This window comes from Pinus tabuliformis, chromosome 7 (genome assembly GCF_031772625.1).
Source record: "Pinus tabuliformis cultivar Carrire ecotype Pingquan chromosome 7, CPIR1, whole genome shotgun sequence".
Lineage (NCBI taxonomy): Eukaryota > Viridiplantae > Streptophyta > Pinopsida > Pinales > Pinaceae > Pinus > Pinus tabuliformis.
Genome location: NC_142293.1, coordinates 1,644,955,922 through 1,644,970,835, shown reverse-complemented (window position 1 = coordinate 1,644,970,835; position 14,914 = coordinate 1,644,955,922).

Here is a 14,914-nt window from a genome sequence, read left to right as displayed (position 1 = left end):
CTTACCTCTGAATCTTCCAGAGCCCCGTTGAAGATTCCTGACAAAATTTGATTCTTCTTCTCCTTCTGACGTATGTTCTGACTCATTGTATTCTCCTTTTCCTGAAGCTTTGAATGCGGCTTCTCTCATGTCTGATGGACCCCCTTTTCTCATTTCGAAAGTGGTTAGGATTCCGTGCAGCTGTGACATAGTAATACTTTGAAGATTCTGCTTTTCTTCTATGGCAGAAACTTTTGATTCAAACTTAGAAGACAAGGATCTTAGAACCTTTTCAACTAAAGTGACTTCTTTTATCTCTTCACCCAGATTTTTCATGCGGTTAACAATCTCATCTATACATAGGAAATAATTAGCTACACTTTCATCATTGTGCATTTTGAGAGTTTCATATTGAATTCTGAGATATTGTAGTTTTGCACGTTTTACCTGATCATCTCCTTCATAGCTTAAAACGATCTTGTCCCATATTTCTTTGGCGATTTTGAGCTGCATAACCTTGACGAATTCTGATTGTGATAGACTCCCCAATAGAGTATTGACAGCCTTTGCATTTGTTTCATACTGCGTTTTACCTGTCGTATCTATAGGAGTTGCTGCTGGAAATTTGTATCCTCCTTCCACGATATCCCAAACTTCTGTTCCAAGAGATTGAAGATAGGCTGTGATTCTTACCTTCCAATAGACAAAGTTGCTCCCATCAAAAATTGGTGGCCTGATAGATGCCTCTTTTTCATAGTTGCTCATGATGATAGATCTTCCTTCAAGCGATCAAGCTTCTTTTGAAGGACCTGCTCCAATACCAATTGTTTGAAACAATACTGAGGGAGGGGTGAATCAGTATTATCAAGTCAATTATTTTTCATTTCATACTCAGATATGTATATGCTACTTCAGTTAGTGAAAATTGTGTATATACACGACTGTAGTTAAGGAAACTAGTGTATAACCTGCAGACTTATAATTTCATTTATTCTTCAGATGTTGATCATTAATCTATGCATCAGAACTATACAAACAGTAACCAAGAACAGTAAAATAGAGCAGATAGTCACACAAAAGAACACAAGATATAAGGTGGAAACCCAATGTGGGTGAAAACCACCTGCGGTAATTCGACTCTATCTTCTTTTAATTAGAAACTTCTTTTTACAATGTTTCTGTACTGGTGCAATCTTATACCAGTACGCAGACTTCTACCTACAGAAGGCTACAACCTTCTCTCGTTCTCCAGCTTCTCCTGGAAGGGAGCTACAACCCCCTTAGCTCTTGTACTAGCTGAAGTACTAGTACGTAGGTGCTGGCCTACAGAAGGCTACAACCTTCTCTTTTCTTCCAGGGACCACGTTTCATAAATTTTCAGACTGGATCCATCAATAATATCAATAAAACATCAAATATACCTGCAACAACCAATCTCCTATGTTCCCACCAAAACTGAATCAAACAATCACTTCTCTAAATGTTGTAACCAGAATACAATAACAGTAACCAGAAACCAATCCTGAACCTAGAACATTGCAGCAATAAACAGAAGTAGCTAAAACATATTTCATGGGACTTACGCTACTTCAATATGTAGAACTTGCATGCATACACTCTTATATGAAGGCAAAACTGTGTATACGCAGTTTTGAATTACCGAACCAACGTGTATACTCACCTTTGTTGTGCTGAACCTACATACAGATCTGTAAAAGATAATTTACCCTTTTCAACTATTCAATTATCAGTGTTACCCAGAGCATCAAATTTACAAATCAAGTTATGCGCCAAATATAAAATATCAAAATCACACAAAGATACTTCTCTTCAAGCTTTAAGATCTTGATCCATCAATAGAACTTATCCTTCTTCTAGCACTCAGGTTCCTCCTTGATTTAGATCCAGCTATGCACCATAACCCAATGACCAATATATTAGATCTTGCTTTTCATAAGATACTCAATCCTTGAGTGCCTTTACCTAATGATCTCCTTCCCCTTTTATAGTCTTAGGCCTTACTCAATACCATGGTCCAAAACCACTTAGAACCAATACCTGGGTTCAATACTTCAGACGAGATACCATAGTTCAAAACCATAGGTTCGAATGCCAAGGACCAAAAAACAAGTTTTCAAAACTGTACGCGCTTTTCTATGCATAAAAGTTCGTGTATATGCATACGCACTTTTTGGTCTATGAATCTGCATGTATACGCAGCTTGATCAATGGGAACCTGCGTATACCTCCTTTTCCTTTATTCTGAGAGCCTGTGAGCCTGAAATGTCATCTGAGTGCTTTTCCAAGAGTGTTTCCATCAAGGACAATACTTGTTCCATAGTGCCAAGCCTGCGTCATAATGCCAACAGAGGCTCAACCATAAATTGGCTCAAAGTATTTACAGTGAAGCATATGTCCGGTCGGGAGTTTACCACGAACATTAGGGCCCCCACAAGTTTTCGATACTTAGAAGGGTTTTCCAATTTAGGCCCAACAACACTTCCACATATCTTTTTGAGTTCCATTGGAATAGATACAAACTTTTAATCCACCATCCCACATCTCTCTAGCAGCTTCACAATTTATTTTCCTTGAGAAAGGAAAATCTCACCCGGATTTTGCTAGACCTCCAGGCCTAGGAAGTTTTACATCAGTCCTAGGTCCTTCATCTCGAACTCAGAAGTTGACTCCCTCTTGCATTGATAAATGATAGGGTCTGCACTAGTTAGAAAGAGATCATCAACATAAAGGACCAAAATGAGAGGCATTTCCTTTTCAACCTTGAAGTTTAGGTTAGGATCATCATAGCTCCTTGTAAATCCCAAATTCATGAGATAATTTTCCATCCTCTCATAAGAAGCCCTAAGGACTTGCTTCAACCCATCGAGAGATTTCTTCAACCTACATACATGTGTCCTTCAAACTTGAACCTCAAACCCTTAAGGTTGGTCCAAGTAGACTTCCTCCTTAAGCGAGCCATGCAAGAAGGCAGTTTTAACGTCCATTTGATGTAGGCTCCATCCTTCGTTGGCAGTGAGAGCAATGACAGATCAGATAGTGGTATATCAGGCAACCAATGCAAATATATTGTCATATTCCACTCCTTACTTTTGAGAGAAGCCTCAAGCAATGAACTTGGCCTTATATTTTCAGCACTCCTGTCAGCTCCATGTTTAATTTTGTAAATCCATTTAGAATTGACCACAGAATTGTCCTTGGGTCTAGGCACCACATTCCAGACGTCATTCTTCATTATTGACTCATACTCCTCATTCATCGCTTCTTTCCAAAGTTCGTGTCTTGCGCCTTCCTCGAACGTGCATGGTTCATATTGAACAATAGTACTCATAGCATCAAAATAACCTTGATATGTGTTCGGCTTCTTACTTTCACGAAATGCCCTTCTTGGAGCAATATGCCTTTCAGCATGTTCGAGAGTATCTTTGAGCCATAGTGGACATTTTCTTGAGGTAGATATATCACTAGGAGGTGGATCAATAGGATCCATCGGGCCTTCAACATTGGGCATAGGCTCATCTGTCGGAGGTTCATCTTGTTTTTCAGCAGCATCATCATCATCCTTCCTTAGTATAGGGAGATCTTTGGCTTTCCCAAGGGCAGTTTCTTCATCAAAGGTGACATCACGATTTACTTCCACATCTCTTTAACTATGCAGATAGATTCTATATGCCTTTGAATTTTCACTGTAGTCGACTAATATTCCTTTCTTCCTAGAAGCTTCCAACTTGTTTCTTTTCTCTTTAGGCACGTGAAAATACACAAGACACCCAAATATTCTAAAACAAGAAACATCATGTTTCTTACCAATTAAGACCTCCTTGGTGTCTTGGAATCCAAGGCTTGATGCGGGCTCCTATTTTGAACATATATGACAGTGTTGGCAGCTTCTCCCTATAAGAACTTTGGTAGGCCTTAATCGTGGAGCATGGCACGGGTGGCTTCCATGATTGTTTGATTCTTCCTTTCAGCAAAGCCATTTTGCTCAGGAGTGTATGGGACAAATGTCTCCCTCTTAATGTTAGCCTCTCTGAAAAATTCATTGAATTCATTTGATTCATACTCGGTTCCATTGTCAGTCCTCAATATCTTGATCTTCTTCCATGTTTTATTTTCCACTAATGCTTTTAGAGAACGAAACCATTTGAACACATCATCCTTCCTCTTCAAGAAATAGACCCATGTTTTGTGAGAGTAGCCATCCAAAAAAATTGCATAATATGAGTATCCTCCAAACAATGTTATGGGAAACATACCAGACAGGTCAGAATGGACCAATTGAAGAATATCAGTTGTGCTGCTCTCACTAGAAGGGAATGGTCCCTTTGTATGTTTCTCAGTTTCACAACCTTGACAAACACCTTCATGGTTCATGTTAAACTCAGGCATACCTGTGACCATCTTCCCTTACCTTAGGTAAGGCTTTGTAATGTAAGTGGGAAAATCTCTAGTGCCATAACTCATATTGAAGAGAAGTATCACTTGCCAAATCTCCCAAAGGACTTCTTCCAACTTCATAGAGACCATCAACCCTAAATCTAAGAGTAAATGCACATTTAGGGTTTCTTTTCCAAATATGTACCTTTCTATCAACGAATGCTACCTTGAAGCCGTTATCTTCCATTGCAGAATTAGACACCAGGTTCTTCTTCAAATCAGACACATACAATAATTCTTGAAGATGAATTGTTTGAGCTTGATTCAAGTGAAGAGTGACAGTACCTATCCATTTCACGGGGTAGGTGGCATTATCTCCAAGTATGAACTTCAAATTAGTCTTATTTTCAGCCAAATTTGAGAGGAACTCCTTGTACCCAGTGAAGTGCCTTGAGGCTCCACTATCAATCAACCAGTGATCCAATGGATCTGGAGGAGAGGCAAATAAGATAAAATTGATCTTGTTTTCCTACAACATTACTTTCATCATACTTGACATTTCTTGTCCTATTGGGAGGTCGACCATTTCCATTTCGAGAAGTGGGAGCATTCCTATTTCCTTTTTTGTTGAACTTGTCATTTCTTTGATTACCATTGCCTTTGAAATTGTTGTGGTTGTTATTGTCATCATCCCTTGGAGTATTCTTCTTGTGAGGACGCTCTCTAGCATAGTGGTCGAACTTCTTGCAATTGTAATACCTTCCTTTTATTCCTTCCTTGAATCCCTTCTTGAATCCTTGACCATGTTTCCTTGGACCAACATTATTCTTCCTCTTTGCATGAGCGGAGAAAGCAGTAAGTTCATTTCCATTTGAGGGTTTGTCTCTCTCCATCACTCTAGCCTCCTCTTGAGTGCATCTAGCCAATAATTCATTGAAACCGAGTATCCTGACATTGTTGAGAATAATGGTGACAAATACATCCCAAGGTCTTTAAATACCTCCAAGTGAAATGAGAGTGAGCTCCCTATTAGCAATAACTTCTAATAGATAGTAGGTCATTCTTGAAATTAGTTATTCTCATGAAGTAGGATTGGATATGTTAATTAAGGTTGTCATTGATGTCAATATGGCATTGACCGAGATGTCAATATTCTTGAGATGCCTGGTCCCAGATGATGATGTCAGGACTCTTGTTTGACAAGGATACCATCAATGAAGATGTCAAGCCACGAAGATGTCAAACCATTAATGAAGAAGTCCTAAGGAGCCCTTGAACTAACTATAATTTTGCATGTGCCTTGATGATCTAGACCTTAACCCTTGATGACATATGGAGTCATACACTTGATGATGTCATACTCTTTAAAGAATGACCACACTTTGACATAATTGGAAGACTACTTTGGTGTCTTTGACAAATTAATGAAGGCTGCACTATGACGTATTACTGCACTATCATTGAATACATGATGCTATACCTTCATCATGATGTTGGATACTATCATGATGATATTATTGGTGCAAAACAATGGAGAAGCCATGCTGTCCCAAAACTATTCCAAATATTCTATGCACAAAAATTTAAGGATAGTCACAAAGAAAATTAATTTTCACTACCTTAGAGGCAACCTCTCAATGTGATTCCTAGACCATCTTTTAGAGCATAATTTTTCCTTTCCAATGAGCTATTACACAGCCCGAAACTCCAAGTGGTTTGAAAGTTATGAATTTTTTAAGTTAATTTATTAAATCTGGACATGGAGCTGACCTGAGCAGCCGACACAAGTCGGCCTCCAAACAGGGATGTGTCTTTTCGTTTTGTTGTGCGAAAAACACTATATATAAGGATTTCAAACCTCATTTTAACCAAGAAATTTTGGTGAAAAATCACAGTACTTGGTGAAGATTACTTCAGAAATACAGAACAGCAAGACAAAAAGGCCGAGGAGGGCATAGTCATTTATGTTTGGGCTGTTGGGTTATCATTCTAGCTAAATGTACAGTCACCTGTAGATGTGAAAGACCTCACATAGACCTAACTCGGATTTTTTTGAACGCTGAATAGTGATCAAATAGCAATTCAATACATGATTGTGTGAAGAGAAGTAAACACCTTCGGATCTGTGGAGAATTGCAGCTAAGACTTATTAATTACAATCTTGGACCTGTTGTGGCAAGCACAGATTACAGTGCCTCAGACTTAAAGAAGGCATGTAGACTGTCTCTAGCAGCTTGGATAAGGGTTACAAGACCTCAAAACAATTCCTTACTCCTCAGACCTGTGTGAACCCGTTTATTGACAAGTGGAGAGCTCGGATCTGTGATAGAAACATTAAAGTTTGAACCTGTGCTCAAGACTTCGGGACTTGTGGCTTAAGTACTAAGACTTGTGACATCTGTTGTGCTTAGACTTGTGGAAATTTTGGTTCGAACTTGTGCTTTTCTTGTGGGTAGACTCATACCAGCTTGGACCTGTGAGCTGTGGCACTTAATAATTCAAACCCGTGGCACTTGGTTGGGAATTTGGCATCTCTTGTGAGCACTCTATTAGGCATCCTTTGGAGCAACCTAGTGACAATGTTTTGGGAGTTTTGAGGATAGTGTTTTATGATCCATTAAAGGAAGATTATTAAGATAGTTTATGACACCTTTGGAGCAGAGTTATAATAGAGAGAAGTCTTGGTGAAGTATTGAATAAACCTTATTATAACTGTTGTAACAGAATTGCAGCATTGTTTGATGAGGTCCATGGAGTAGCTCTAATGAAGTATCTTGAAGGTTTATTGAAAATATTTTATTGAAGGATCCTTGAAGTCTTGTTGAAACAACTTCTTAAGAGCATTAATGACTTAATAATCTTGGAGCATCTATAGTATTGTTGGAGGTCTCTTGAAATCCAGTGTGTAGATTTTGGGAAGACTTGTTGATAGATGCAAACTTGAGAAAACTATTGAAGACATTTCTTGGGACAACTGATTGAAGACATCTTGAGGCATCACCAAGCATTAATTGAAGTCTTGGAGACACCCTTGGAGATCATGATGCATTGAAGATATCATGAGGTGACCTTGAAGAAGTTTTGTTTGTGTAACATGAAGAGAAATGGTGACACCTTCATGTGAAGAACAAGGTTGTCATTGATGACGTGACATGGAGACTAAGTGAAGGAATTGCTGAAGATTGATAGGGCTTGGTGAAGAAGACATTGGGAGCCGTGAAGTACAACTAAACACATCTTGATGAAGTAAAGCAAGGGTTGGAGCCCAAGAGGTTGGAGCCTCGAAAAGACAAGGTTGGTGCCTTGGAGGATAGGGTTGGAGCCCTAGAGGATTGGTGTCCTCAAGAAACTAGGTCAGAACCTGTACCAAAGAAGGGTTGGTACCCTAGGGGTTGGAGCCTCTAAATGCAAGGTTGGTGCCTTGAGAAGATAGGGTTGGTACCCTAGAGGTCGGAGCCTCACAAAAGTCCAAGTTGGTGCTTGGCAATAGGTTGGAGCCTCGGAGATTGAAGATTGGTGTCTTCATCTAGGGTTGGAGCCCTATATACAATGTACATGATTTATTGTAAATAAGAAATTAATAAAAGAAATTATTTTTATTGTTCAATTTTTTTTCTAAATATAAGTGATCTAACTGGTAAAAATAACAATTGAAAAGAAATATTGATTCACCCCCCTCTCAATATTTCCAATAGGATAGACTCCCCTTTATCCATCTTGATATACTTCAACTTGGTTTTAAGAAAGAGGATTTGATTTGCATTGTTCACTTTGAACATCCTAACCAGCTTATCATACATCTTCTTAGATGTTCCCCAATCAGAAATATAGGAAACCAGATGCTTTTGAATGGAGTCGATGATAATTTTCTAAGCTTTGACCTCAACTTTCTTATGCTTTGTCTTAGCAACAGTCGGTGCATTTGAAGGAGGCTCCACCACCTTTCCCTGCACATAGTCCATTGCATCATGCTCTTCCAAAGTCAATTCCAAAGTCATCTTCCATGCATGATAGTTAGATTTGTCATTGAGCTTATCCTCAGTATTGAAGTAAGACGTAGAAGCCATTGAGGCTTGTCCTTGACCAATAGATCTCTCTTAGTGATTTATTTTCTCTCTCTTGCTTGGGCTTTGTCTTCACCTGGGCTCTGATACCATGTTAATTTTAGTTAACAATGGTATTTTCTATGCTTAGCACAATTACTTCAATGTCCTTTAAGCAGTCCAATGACAATTTCCAATTTAGATTTCCAATAGCAATTACATTAACCATAAATCACATTGACAGTAACTGTAGATAGAACGTGAATAATAAAATGCAGAAGATAGGCCAAGACAAGAGGACACTAGATTTGGAAAATGCCAGGATAAAAACCCCAAGATGGGGAAAACCATTTGATCAATTCTTTTTATTATTATATCAAATGTTCATCAAAGAGAGAGAGAACAAAAGTCAAAATTGACTTTCCAAATCACAGTCAAAACAACCATGTCAAATTTGCAGTCAACAACAGTCAAATTATTCCCTAACTAAAATGTCAACGCAACAAAAAATCATCCTCTAGGCAACTCGATCATACCCAGTCAAACTTGGCCTTCTAAGGTGGTCAAAGTTAGCTCAAAATAATCATGAAATCAGCGGTCAAACTCTGCGGTCAACCCTGCGATTACTCTGTGGTCAAAGTCAACATAATGCCTCAGTTCCTGTGCCAATAAATGTGGCTTGCTAAAAGAAAAATTCTGACCCAAAAATCACAGTCAAATGTGGTCAAAACACCCCTGGTCAACACTGGTCAAACTTACAACAAACTCTTAAATTTCAGCCATTAATTTGTCCTTTTGCTGCCACACGTGTGAGGAAAAGAGATGCCCAATAAGTTTTATGAACCAATCAGATGAGGAGAGAGAAGAATGTGTGAGATGAGATGATACCAAATGAGGTTTGAGGTCTCTCATATTTATACAAGTCGTTGAGGGTGAAGTGACATGTCTCTTGGCCTTCATGAGCCTACATGATGATGTGGTCGACCATGACAATTTGCACGTGTGAGCATAAATTCAAAAACACATTTTTTCTTATCCAAATTTAATGAACTTTAGGTCAATTTTGGTCCTCTCGAAAAGAGGAATTCAATGCAATAATCATCTCCATCAAATGAATTGTCCAAAGTGGAATTTGGCCCTAATTTCCAATTTTAACAAAAGATAACACGAACATTGATACTCCAAATTTTTTGTTTTATTATTAAAACAAGTATACAAATTGGCAAAGTTTCCTCAAGCCCAATAGCTCATAACATGAATACATAATGAGAGCTAAATGCTCACTTAAACAAAAATTTGGAAGAAAATCCAAATGAGAAAACCAAGTGACAAGTGGTGTTGGAGAAGATCCCAAGAAGAAAAGTCGAATTCCAAGTGGAAAGAAGCCTTGACACATGTGCTCTTCAACCAAATCGAATTCCTCTAGTTGGCCCAATGTATCTCCTCAAGAAAATCGAACTCTCCATGTGTGAAGACAAGGAATGCCAAGTGTGGAGCAAGAGAGAGTCATCTCTCGCATAATCTCAACTACCAAGCCAAATGAATGACACATATCCTCATGCCATGTGTTGAGCCTCCATCAAACAATGTGTCGGTCTCCTTGGGGAATACGTAGATCCTCACCTCAAGTGTAGTTGCCAAGTTTATGGAATAGTGGAGTTAGAGAGTAAACAAGCCTCCAACAAACTCTCACTCAAAAATCCCATCAAACATTCCAAAATCCTCAAGAGAATCAAATTGCCAAGTCACCCAATTGATTTCCTCTTTTGTAGCTGGGAATTTGATTTCCCTATCTGCTCATAATCTCAAGTGATGTCATATGCCAAATCATCTTCCACTTGTGTTCTGACTTAAATCTTGACTTGAGATAATTTCCACGTCATTTCCATGTCATTTTGTCACATTGAGTTATTTATTTTTCTCCATTTATTTTATTTCTGGGCTAATTTATTGCCACATTTTCCACTAAACTTAGGAAAAGTGAGTTTTGAGAGTCTACAACTTATTTTTTACCTCTCAAAGTGTGTCTTAGTAGAAATTTGAGGGTGAGAGGTGTAATTTTAAGCACACATACCCCATACAACTTCTCTATACATCACTTATTACATTTTACAATCAGAATTTATTAAAATTTCCGTCCAACGGGAAATTTAAAATATTAAAAAATTGACCCCTAGACCTAATAAAATTCCACAAAATTTTACGAGTGATCTAGTATGGAAATATACAATAACTCTATACACTAGGACTCACCCAAGGCCTTGCCATAAAGCCACATTCCGGTTGTGGGGTTATGCTTGGAAGAAAAAATTCAATTAATTATTAAGTCCTTGAAATCACCTAATAATTAACCAAGTAAAAAAAACCTCCTAGAATAAACTCACTTGATGACAATGTCCCAAGTTACCTAGACCTGTTACATGACTCAATTTGTCACATTAGCGTCACTTTACATCATCCCCGCAGGGCTTGCAGAATTTGAGTACAACATAGAAGAAGATGAGAAGAAGAAGTTAGAGTTAAAAAACTCTGATAATATCTAAACTTTGATAGTACATGAAGTCTCTAACATATCCTCAGGCATGGAGCCTTCAAAAATTGTAGGTGGCACTCTCAGTGGTCAACACACTAAATGAGCTACATAATACTCATGTGAGGGGGTTTCTTAGCTCTAGGTCACTCTAAATGGATCGAAACTATGCTTTATAGATAACGGCTCCAATTTACCCTCATAGAATTTTGATCTAGCCAAAAACCTGCCTCAATATATAAAAGAATTGTGACAGGTCATCCTCAGAATTCACTTATTTAGCTGGAGGGCTTCCTACAGCTAAAACGAGGGAGACAAGATAGAAAAAACTTTGTTGCCTCCAGATGGTCGTCTTGTGCCAAAGCAAGGAATTAAACCAAAGTTTCATTGCCCTTCTAGATTGGTATTCCTATGCCAAAATAAGGATCAAGAACCAACAAAATTTTGTTGCCCTTCTAGATGGTATTCTTGTGCCAAAACAGAGAGAAAATATAGAAAGGTGTCAACTAGGGTGGAATCTTTCACCACCGAAATTGACAAGAAGAAAGGGGTCTAAAACCCTCAGAGCTAATGCTCAAGAAACAAATGAATTGATTGACAATGACGATGTCTCATTTGATCTCAACCCTCTTCTATCGATAGATTTTTCATGGGCTCCAACAATGTGTGTGAAACTATTAATTTATCCGCAGCTGACCCAATTTTGTCCAATGTTGCCCCAACATAGAAAAATTGGGTTTTTACCCCTTTAACAAAACTATAGCCTACGGGATCAGATAGGCTATTACGTGTTCCATAAACCCTCAATTTGGAGAGGAAATTATAGTCCCCCCCTTCCATAAATTTCTTGCCTTCAAGCAATTGTAGACTTTGGTGCTGTAAAATTTGTTTTCCTTCCCATGTGGCATCCACCTCTGGTAAGTTCTTCCATTTAATAAGGTATTATGGAATTATTCATCTTCTTAGCTTCTTTTCTCGTACAACCATGATTGCTTTTGGAATAAACTCTAGTTGTCCCTCTCTGTCTAATGGTGGACATTCGATAGAGGTGGTGACTTGTTGTTCCACGACCTTCTTGAGACATGATAGGTGGAAGACACTATGGATTCTGCTATCACTCGGTAATTCTAACTCATACACCACTTCGCCAATCTTCCAAAGAACTTTGTAAGGTCCATAAAACCTTGGTTTCATCTTTTTTGCACTGCTTTTCTTAAGTGTAAATTATCTATAGGGATGCAATCTCAAGAAAATGAGGTCTCCCACCTCAAAAATGTGTTCAGTTCAATGTCGGTTTGCATACATCTTTTGTCAATTTTGACCAGCCTACATGTTTTCCTTGAGTACCTTAAGAATGTTCTAACTCTCTTGTATCCAGCCTTTAGCAATTGGTGCCTTGTTGTCTACAAAAATCCTATCGATAAAGAATGGTGCATCATACCCATATAGTGCTCTAAAAGGCATCATATCAAATGGACAAATGGTAAGTGGTATTGTAGCAATTATCCCCAAGGTACAACCATTTGAGCCATGCATTTTTCTAAGCTATCACATAAGTATGTAAGTACCCCTTAATCCAATTATTCACGATTTCTGTCTAGCCATCTGTTTGTGGGTGGTAACTAGTGTTGGGGGTTAATTATGTTCCCACTAGTCTGAAAATCGCCTGCCAGAATGCACCCATAAACGTGCTATCTCGATCGTTGGCTATCTTTTTAGGTAGTCCATGGAATCTGTATACTTCTTTGAAGAACATTTCTTCTACTTTTTTGGTTGAATAATCAGTTGAGATTGCAAAGAAATGTGTGAATGTTGACAACCTTTCCACCACGTTATAGATAGAGTCTTTGCCTTGTGCTTTAGGTAGCCCTGTGATGAAATCCATTGAGATGCTCTCCCATTTTTTTTTTGGAATTGGTAAAGGTTGGAGAAGACCTGTAGGATATGTGTGCCCGACCTTATTCTGTCAATGCGTTATGCATGCTTTGACGTATTTCATCACATCTTCCTTGAGACCTGTTGAACTCAAACTATCAAAGTTCCAATGAAGCAGGAGTGCCAACTTTTTTCAACAAGGATCGGATTACATATTAGCAGTCCATGTGTCATAGTCATCCCATTTTGCAAGTTATTGATCTTAGTAAAACCTTCAGTCTATGTAACAACCTAGGTAAGCCTATAATTTGATGAAGAATTCCATCCTATGAGGTTTTTTAACCTCACTAATTACCTGTGTTTTTCGACACGGCTAATCAGAAGAGTTTTTTCCCTCCAACTTAAACCCCCAAAACTAGGGTGAAATTTATTGTCGAATTATTAGGTGAGTCCTAGTGTTTTAGTCGAGTCTGATGTAAAAGTGGTTTGGGAATAATTTAAGCTAATTGACTAAATTATTTTATTATAAATCACTTGGTTTACTAGATCATATTGATTCACATATGGGTTATGTATCTTGACAGTCTAAGGCGAATGTGTATTCCCTCATTGAGTCTTGTAAATAAAAAATCATGTGTATTAGAGGGTTGGAAAAATAATTAATCCCCTCACGTGTAAATTAATTACTTTTTTTACAAATTAAATTAAATCCTAAGCTAGAAAGTTAATTAATTAGAGTCAAAATTAAATTGTCTAAGAAAATAAATTTTCCATATGGAAAAATTCTTGGGTCTTGAAAGAATCAATTTTTAAAGGTCCTCCACCAAGGAAATATTGTTTTTTTCAAGAAAATTTGGACCCTTGGACCTTGTTGGTTAAGTCAAAGTCATTTTTTTAAGGAAATTAGCTCTAAATAATTAATTTTGAGCTAATTAAAATGGAATCAGATGATAAATTCGAAAATTCCTCAAAGATAAGAAATTAAAGGCCAAGATTAAAAGATCTTGAATTATTTATCAACGACCAAGATTATTTTGACAAAGATCAAAGAAACTAGCCGTTATTTTTCTATTTGGAGGATTTATCTATAAATTAGAGAGTCATTTAAGTATCTAGTCATCTTGATCTTTGGCTAGAATCGTTGCTGAAGGATTTTGTAAATTATTGTCCCACTAGGAACTATTTTTTCTACTATAATAAAAGACTTTGGGGTGCAACTTAAGGTGTTATTGTCGTTGATCTGTGGTATGTATTGACTATGGGCTTCCTATGTGGTGTTTTATATTGTTATTTTGAGATAATACACAATGTGTAGGTACTCAATCCTTGGTCTTCAAGTTCACAGAGAGTGGGCAAGAGTTACTTTTCTTGGATCTCTAGCTTTTATATGGTGGATTGAATCTTTGCTTGGGCTATAGTGAGCATTAATTTTTTTGAACCGTTTTAGCCATTTTTTCAAGGAAAAAATATCATAAAAATAATTTTCTCAAAATCTATTTGAAAACCCGTCTATATTTTGTAAATTTAAATTTGTAAAATATTTGTCTAATTTGGGTTGGGTTTTTAGTTTTACTTTTGTATATATTAGGGTTTAGGTGTTTCTATTTTCATTTTTTCATGTTAGATTGAGAAATCAAGTGGGAGAAGAGTTAGATCTAGGCCCTTCAGGGTAAGATCTAGTTTTTTGGAAAAAAATTGCAAGTTCCCCACGAAAAAAAAAATGGAAAAATCAAAGGAGCTGAAGCATAATTTTTTTGAGAAAGGGTTTTAGCCTTTTCGGGACTTCTAGACCCAGATTTTCCTTCCTAGGCCTCACCGTTAGCCTTCGAACTCCTCTCTTCCCTTTGTTGCAGGCCCTAAAGGCCTTGCGGCCTCCTCTTTGTCCCTTTTTCCTCCACTGTGAGGCCTCCTCATCCCTCCTTCCAGCCTCCGCTCCCTCTCCTCGGCCCTGCTTCCAGCCTCTGCTCCCTCTCCTCGTCCCTCTGCTTCCCGTATGTCCTCCTCCCTTCCTCCTCTTCTCTCCTTCGGCCTCCTTCCTTGGCCCTCCTCCCTCTCTTCCCCTAAGATGCAGCCCTCTAAGGGCTTCCGGCCT